Source organism: Triticum dicoccoides, chromosome 6A (genome assembly GCF_002162155.2).
Source record: "Triticum dicoccoides isolate Atlit2015 ecotype Zavitan chromosome 6A, WEW_v2.0, whole genome shotgun sequence".
Lineage (NCBI taxonomy): Eukaryota > Viridiplantae > Streptophyta > Magnoliopsida > Poales > Poaceae > Triticum > Triticum dicoccoides.
Genome location: NC_041390.1, coordinates 246,906,175 through 246,915,066, shown reverse-complemented (window position 1 = coordinate 246,915,066; position 8,892 = coordinate 246,906,175).

Below are 8,892 nucleotides of genomic sequence, written 5' to 3'. Positions count from 1 at the left end.
GGGAGGCGGTGGGGCTGCGGTGGCGGCGGCGGGAGGCGGCGGCGGCACGGGCGGCTGCAAGCGGCGGGACGAGGGGCTGCAGGCGGCGGCGACTTGGGCTCCAAGGGGGGGCGGCGGCGGTATTTAAAGTGGAGGGGGCGGCGGCTGCTTGGGGAAGGGGCAAGGCAGTGGCGGCGGCGGGGAGTCCGGCTCGGACTTGGAGTCCGGGTCAACGGCGGCGCGCACGCGCGGGAGGCGGTGTCGGCTCAGGCCGGCCTGGCTCGGCTGGGCCTTCGGCCCAGTCGGGCGTGAGATATTTTTTTTTTAATAATTCCGCCGACAGAAGAAAAATCCTAGAAAAATAAATAAAAATCTAAAAATGCCAAAACAAATTTTCACCATCTAAATAAAATATTTAGGACGAGTTGAACATTTTCTTGGCTCTAAAATGCAATTTTGAAAACGTGCAATTTTTCTAATGCAAATAAAATCCGAATAAAACCAAATAAAATCCAATAAATGAGTTTAATATGTTTCCTCTAATATTCCAATTATTTCGGAGAAGTCATATTATCTCCACTCATTCGATTAATATGAAATATTTCGGAGAGAAAAATTATTAAAATCAAAATCCTCGTTTCATTATTTGATAAAAATCAAATATGAAAACAGGAAAATCCCCAACTCTCTCCGTGGGTCCTTGAGTTGCTTAGGATTTCGAGGATTGTAGAACGGAAATGCAATAAATCATGATATGCATGGATGATCTATGTATAACATTCCAAATTGAAAACTTTGGATGTTACAATCATCCTCATCCTCCTCATGAGATTGAATCATCATAGAGGGCTTGCCTATGACTCTGGCCATAGTTTTCTTGGCCCTATCCTTCCTCTTCTTGCCCTCACCAGCAGTCTCTCCACCAAATGATTTGGAAGTTTCAAGAGTGGAGCCTCTAGCCTTTGACATGGGCACTCTCTTTGAAGGAGCCTTCTTGTTCAAATCAGGCTTTATAGATGCAGTTGTGCCAAATTCTTTCTTGACAACCTTTTTCTTGGAGCTGACCTCCTCCTCAGCAGCAATATAATCTTCAGACTTAGACTTAGAATTTCTCTTCCTCCTCTGCCTAGTAGCAGCCTTAGGCAGGTGGCCAGGAGTACTTATGCTGCCATCATCATAACTGTCAGAGGGACTAGTGCCCTCACTCAGATTCACTTGCTCCTCAGACTTGTTCGGGCTGTCACTTTGATCTGACATGTCTGACACTACAAACTGAAAGCTGGCCCTGTGAATAGTTATAGATGAGATAGAGTGGATGAGCATCACAAAGTGCAGTGGTTTTGTAAAACAAATGAGTCAAAAACTAAGTTTTAGTTTTCCACAGAGAGCATTTCGGAGCTACCAATTTGTTAAACTCGGTGACACTGAAGCAACTTTTGGAGTCTAAACTAGTGGAATCGGTCAGACCAAGACACAGTTTGGTGACTCCGAGATTGCTAGGGTTTCACGCAGAGTTGAACTCGGTCACACCAATTTGCAAGTTTCGGTCAGACCGAAAATTACAAGTGCAATGGCCTAAGCCAAATAGGTGAGATCGATTTCCACAACTCGGTCGGTCCGAGATGAGTTCGACGGAAACCTAACTCTAAATTTTCGTATCAAAACTAATCTACAGGAAGTTTTTGCTAGATAGGATGATCTCATACGTGGTAAGAATCATGGCATTTACTTTGTGCTAAGAATCGGAGGAAAGAATTGCACAAAGACTTGAACTCATACCCTAACTCGGCGATGAGCTCGCTATGGCAGCAACGGTGGTGTAGATTGCCGTTGACAGCGACGGAGACCAGCGGCGGGAGGTTGCTGGCGACGAGAGGACGGTCCGAAGACCCGATTCGGAAGAGCAGGACATGCGCGGGCAAAGAGGTTTTGGAGGAATTTCCAAATTTTGACCCGTCAGTATATATATCCTGTCCCTATCAGCGTGACCGAGTGGAACAACTCGGTGGCACCGAGATGCAGAGTCGCAACCGGTTACTGCAACTCGGTGTGACCAAATGGTTCTAATCGCTTGCACTGAGATTGAAAACCTAGATCAACTCAGTGAACTCGGTGTGACTGAAAAGGATTAATCGGTCAGACCGAAATGCACAAAGAGGTTTTGGAAGTTTAAGTCTATGATGAATCGATGACTCCGAGTGGTCACCCAGAGGGTTCGAATCTTACTTGATCAAACTTTGTGATGTAGCATGAGTAGAGTTTGAGATGATAAAAGCATAGATAGCTAGAGGAAGTTCTTAGGCATTCTTGTCCATCCATTTGGCAAAAGAAGAAGAGCCAAACAAATAACGCAACAAATGGATGTCCTCGAATGGGAAAAATATGCAATCAACATGCTCACATAATAAAATGGCAAATGAAATATGTGGCAAAGCATGCACAAACACTCAAGCATCTATCAAGCAATTGGCGATGACTAGGTCATCTATATATGAGTATATTCACTTTGGAGTCAAATGAGAACATTTGATCGTAGGTCATACTCATCGTTTAAGCGCAAGTGGGGTTACCACTTTTACATAAAGCATTGTTGTGTTCACACCATTAGAGTTGCTTGAGCTCAATTCTTAGAGTAAAGCTCCCCCTAGATGTGATATCCCCCTAAGAGGGATGAACTAACCTTGGGTTTTGTCGATGATGACTTCATGTAGATGTTGAAGATGTGTATGCTCAAAGTTGATGTAGGTCATTTGTAGAAATACATTGGAGTGAGTTGCACTTTCAATACCTACATGGGTTAGTCCCACAAGGAACAAGCAAGGATATTCATAGACATAGAGTGAAATACACACAACATGATGTCCATGGAAGCATTAGGTTACCTTGTCCCTTGTCTTACCAACAAGAGGGTTTGTGAATCCTTGAACTAGTGCAAGATGTGGAAGTTGTTTGCACTTATTCTTGCCAAAATGATATGAGTGAAGTATGTTCGCAGAGTCACCCTCAAGAACTCTCTAGTTCTTCTTCTTCGGGATACACATCAACTTGATGGGAATCCTTGGAGTTGTAGTCGTACTTGATGAAGTAGAACTTGATGTAGTCTTGGGAACCCACTTGACCAAGGCCTTGGGAGCTTCTTCAAATGCATCAATCTCCTCTTGAAGCTTGTCCTTACCTTTTTGCTTGTGGTCTTGTGGTGGAAGATCATCTTGAGCTTGTGTTCCCTTGAAATAAGTAGGATCATATTTCTCCTGTTGAGGAACAAACTTCGTCTTGGGTTATTGATCTTCTTCCCACTCAAATCCATTGGCATTGAACTTTCGTTCAAAATAAACACCTTGATTCTTCCGGTGCCTTCCTTGCTTGCATACAATTTCTTCAAATTGCTTACTTCCGGCAAGGCTCTTGTAAACACCTTTCTCTATAATTCCCTTCAATAAGCTATTTTCTTGCACAAGTGTAACTTGGCTAAGAGAATCATTAGTGGAATAAAGAGAACTACTAGAAGCAACAACATTGGATTTAACATGATTATTGTTACTACTAGAAGAAGAATCTTTCTTACTCTTGTGACTAGATTTTATTTGTGGCATGTAAGTAGACAAGAGTAAACACTTGGTGATGTAAGAGGAACTTTTCTCACGAAGATCATCATTGATTGCTTTTAAGAACCCACGCTCTTGCTCTAGATTGAGCTTTTCGAAGCGTAGCTTCTCATGAGTCTTTAAAAGCTCTCAATGATCTTCCAAGGTAGTTTCATGAGCTAAATTAAGAGTGTTTAGTTCTTAGTTAGACGCTCAATCTCCTTCTTGTCATCGTCATTCGTTTTATATTGATTATCATGATTAATAGCAAGTTCATCATAGTTTTCATCACTAGAGTTGTCAACAAGTAAATCATCATCACCTAGCAAATCATCTTCATCACTATTGAAATCAACATACTCGGGGTGTGATACCTTTGGGCCTTTAGCCATGAAGCATCTTCCAATTCCTACATTTGGTGAGTCAAATATGTCATAGGAGTTGGTTGACACAAGTGCTAGACCGGCAACACCTTCATCTTGAGTATATTCGGAGTCAGAGTGATAACTTCTCTCAGAGTGATGGTCAGAGTCAGAGCCGGATACCCATTCACCAACGTGAGCTAGATGTCTTCATTTTGTGTAGCTGCTTGATGACTTGTCCTACCTTTCCGAATCCTTGCTTTTGCGAGAGGTTCTTCCTTCATAACGATCATTTGTACTCCTTCTCTCTCTTGGAGGTGATTCTTCTCTTCTACTTCTCCTTTTAGGCGAGTCTTCTCTTCTTTTGTAGGGAGCCGTACACTCATTGGACTAGTGTCCAGGTCTTCCACAATTGTAGCAATTAGGCTCACGACTAGAAGATCTTTTGTCGTTGTAGGACCTTGACTTGTAACTTCTTTCTTTGCTTCTACTCTTGTAGAAATTGTTGAAGTTCTTCACCATTAGGTTCAATTCCTCATTGAAGACTGGTTTCTCACTTGATGATGTAGGAGCATCACATGAGGCTTTGTAAGCACCACTTGACATGTTGTGAAGCTCTTCTTTATCCTTGAGTGACATCTCATGAGCAACAATTCTCCCAATGACTTCTGTTGGCTTGAGATCTTTATAATTGGTCATCATTTGGATCAATGTGCACACGGTATCATATTTTCCATCCAAGGCTCTTAGGATCTTCTTGATGATGAAGCTGTCGGTCATCTCTTCACTTCCTAAGCCGGCAATCTCATTTGTGATGAGAGCAAGCCTAGAGTACATTTTAGGAACACCTTCACCATCCTTCATTTTGAACTTGTCAAGCTGACTTTGAAGCACATCCAATTTGAATTCCATGATGGAGTCGGTACCTTCATGCATATCAATCAAAGTATTCCAAATTTCCTTTGCATTCTCAAGACGGCTGATTTTGTTGAATTCTTCGGGGCACAATCCATTGAAGAGGATATCGCAAGCTTGAGCGTTGTATTGCAGCATCTTCAACTCTTCTGCGGTAGCTTCATGGTTCGGTTCTCTCAAATCAAAGAATTCACCTTGCAAGCCAATACACACAATAGCCCAAACATCGGGGTTATGTCCAATAACATGCATTTTCATCTTATGCTTCCAACTAGCCAAATTAGTACCATCAAAGTAAGGACCTCTACGATGGTAATTTCCCTCGCTAGATGCCATACTCTCCTAGGTTGTGAGACCAAGGCTATGATTAGCAAAGCTATGGAAATCAAGGCAAATGGAGACCAAAGCTCTGATACCACTTGTAGGATCGAAAGTATGTCTAGAGGGGGGGTGATTAGACTACTTGACTAAATAAAATCTAGCCTTTTCCCAATTTTGTGTATTGGAAGATTTTAGCAACTTATCACAAGTCAAGCAATCAACCTACACATGCAAATCTAAGAGTATAGTAGCGGAATGTAAATCATTGCATAAGAAGGTAAAGGGGAGGAGTTTGGAGGGAGCAAACGCAATGTAGACATGGATATTTTTGGCGTGGTTCTGATAGGTGGTTCTATCATACATCCACGTTGATGGAGACTTCAACCCACGAAGGGTAATGGTTCCGTGAGTCCACGGAGGGCTCCACCCATGAAGGGTCCACAAAGAAGCAACCTTGTCTATCCCACCATGGCCATCGCCCACGAAGGAGTTGCCTCACTTGGGTAGATCTTCATGAAGTAGGCGATCTCCTTTCCCTTACAAACTCATTGGTTCAACTCCACAATCTTGACGGAGGCTCCCAAGTGACACCTAACCAATCTAGGAGACACCACTCTCCAAAAGGTAATAAATGGTGTGTTGATGATGAACTCCTTGCTCTTGTGCTTCAACTGATAGTCTCCCCAACACTCAACTCTCACACACAAATTTGTATTTGGTGGAAAGATGATTTGAGTGGAAAGCAACTTGGGGAAGGTTAGAGATCAAGATTCTTGTGGTTGGATTGGAATATCTTGCTCTCAACACATGAGTAGGTGGTTCTCTCTCAGAAAATGAATGGTGGAAGTGTAGGCATGCTATGATAGCTCTGTCTGTGAATGGAGAATGGGTGGAGGGCTATATATAGCCTCCACACAAAATCTAACTGTTACACACAATTTACCAAACTCGGTGGGACCGAATAGCTAAACTCGGTCACACAGATTTAGTTCAAAATGTGAATGTTAGGATTTTCGGTGGGACCGACATGTCAACTCGGTGGGACCGATTTCATTAGGGTTAGGGCATAACGTAATCTCGGTGAGACCGATCACATGAACTCGGTGAGACCGATTTCTGTAATAGGCAAATAGAGAGTTGGTACGGCAAACTCGGTGGGACCGATCACTCATTTCGGTGAGGTCGAAATGTTACTGAAAGGAAACAGAGAGTTTGCAATCCCATCTCGGTGAGACCGAGATCCCTATCGGTGAGACCGAACTGATTAGGGTTTTTGTCTATGGCTATGTCAAATGAACTCGGTGGCGCCGGATAGATCAAATCGGCGGGGCCGAGTTTGACTTTTGGTTTGGGACATATGTGGATATGAGAAAGTGGTTGAGGGATTTGGGAGCATATCACTAAGCATTTTGAGCAAGCAAGCCATTGAGCAACACCTCATCCCCTTTTAATAATATTGGCTTTTCCTATGGACTCAATGTGATCTTGGATCACTAAAATGAAAAGATAGAGTCTTGAGCTTGAGCCAATATGTGTCCTTAGCATTTTGAGGGGTCCACATCTCTAGTTCATGCCATGCCAATCATTGAACTTTCTGAAATGATCATCTTGAAAGAGTATTAGTTCAATGAGCTATATGTTGTTAAGAATTACAAAAACCACCTAGGGATTAGTTGCACTTTCACCCTCCTTCCGCCGCGGGGCCCTCCGGGTCTTCTTCAGAAGGATGAACAGATGTGATGTCTACTACGCAACTTTATTCTTGTAGACTCGTGTTGGGCCTCCAAGCACAGAGTTTTGTAGGACAGTAGCAATTTTCCCTCAAGTGGATGAAAAAGGTTTATAATCCGTGGGAGGCGTAGGACGAAGATGGTCTCTCTCAAATAACCTTGCAACCAAATAACAAAGAGTCTCGTGTGTCCCCAACACACCAAATACAATGGTAATTTGTATAGGTGCACTAGTTCGGCGAAGAGATGGTGATACAGGTGTAATATGGATAGTAGATATTGGTTTTTGTAATGAGAACAATAAAAAAAGAGCAAGGTAGCAATTGATAAAATGGAGTACAAACAATATTGCAATGCTTGAAAATGAGGCGTAGGGTTTGTACTTTCACTAGTGCAATCTCTCAATAATGCTAATCTAATTGGATCATATAACCATCCCTCAAAGTGCGGAAGAACCACTCCAAAGTTCCTATCTGGCGGAAAACATAAGAAGAAATTGTTTGTACCTATTCTTTCTGATTGATCTATCTAAGAGTTCGTACTAAAATAACACCAAGTTATTCTTGCCTATCGATCTATCAAGAGTTTATAGTAAAATAACACCAAGTTATTCTTTCCGACCAATCTATCAAGAGTTCGTACTAAAATAAAATCAACGCAAATTCATATTCATAATACTTAATCCAACACAAAGAACCTCAAAGAGTGCCCCAAGATTTCTACCGGAGAAACAAAAGACGAGAACATGCATCAACCCCTATGCATAGATTACCCCAATGTCACCTCGGGAATCCACGAGTTGAGTGCCAAAACATATCTCAAGTGAATCAATATAATACCCCATTGTCACCATGGGTATTCATATGCAAGACATAATAGTAGAACGCTCGTGCGTTGCTATGGGCTACAATGCGTATAAATTAATCAAGCAAATGATTAAGGTCATCTTCAAAATTGAATATAAGATCCAAGCTCATTTCTCCCGCATACATTCAGGAATTTTCGGAGACCAAACAAGCTCCCAATGGGCTCCACAAAATTCAGCCGCCGGGATAGTCCCGACTCCCGAAAATCCAGCCCATATGTGGGGAAGAAATACGGCTGTCCGGACTATCTGTCATGTCTCCAACACGCATTCCCAACACAAAAACTCCATCCCAAGAAACACCCTTCCCTTTCTACCAGGCCATCACCTTCCTACTCGGTTTTCCGTCGTAGCATGACATTTCTCGCTGCAGCCCTTTCCTTTAAAACCGTATGACCCCACTTTACCTTCGCCCCGGTGCCCTCTCTCTTTCATATCATACTTCACCATACACTGCCAAGGAGGAGTTATCTGGTGACCTAAAGCAGATAAAAAGATAATGCTACCTCAACATGCACTCAATAAAATAATGATTTACAATATCATAATGAAAAGTATTTGATGACTTAAAGCAAATAAATACTATTTTTGTTGTTTTCTGTTTATTTTAGTAAGCAACGAAAATGATCACATGAGTCATCCCCATCAAATGCTCTAACAAACTAGGCGGTAGCAACAAAAATAAGGCAAACTTCTTACTGGGTTGGCAACTTATCCAAGTATGTATACTTGGACCATCATAATGCAAGACAGATAAACTAAACATAAAAACAACAATTATAGGAGATATTACATACATGACCAAATGTATGACCCAGGTTTAGTGTTGCTTAAAGACCGCTTTCCTTCTCACCCCGACCAACAACTTCAGCTTTGTTTTCACATGATCTCTTTATAGCATAGGTCAGGGCACTTGGTTCTCCACAATCATACAATTTGAATTAGGCATCACCGTTGCATGTAAAACAGTAATGGGAGAAATCTATTCCACTATTTCAACAAATAAAGGTCTGCTAGAACAACTCTCATAGCTAGCATGAATAGTAGAAGAATGTAATGGTTATATGCCTCTATTAAAATCCACCCATGGGAACATGACACCAAATCAAACCCCGAAGAGCTAAGAATGACATGTA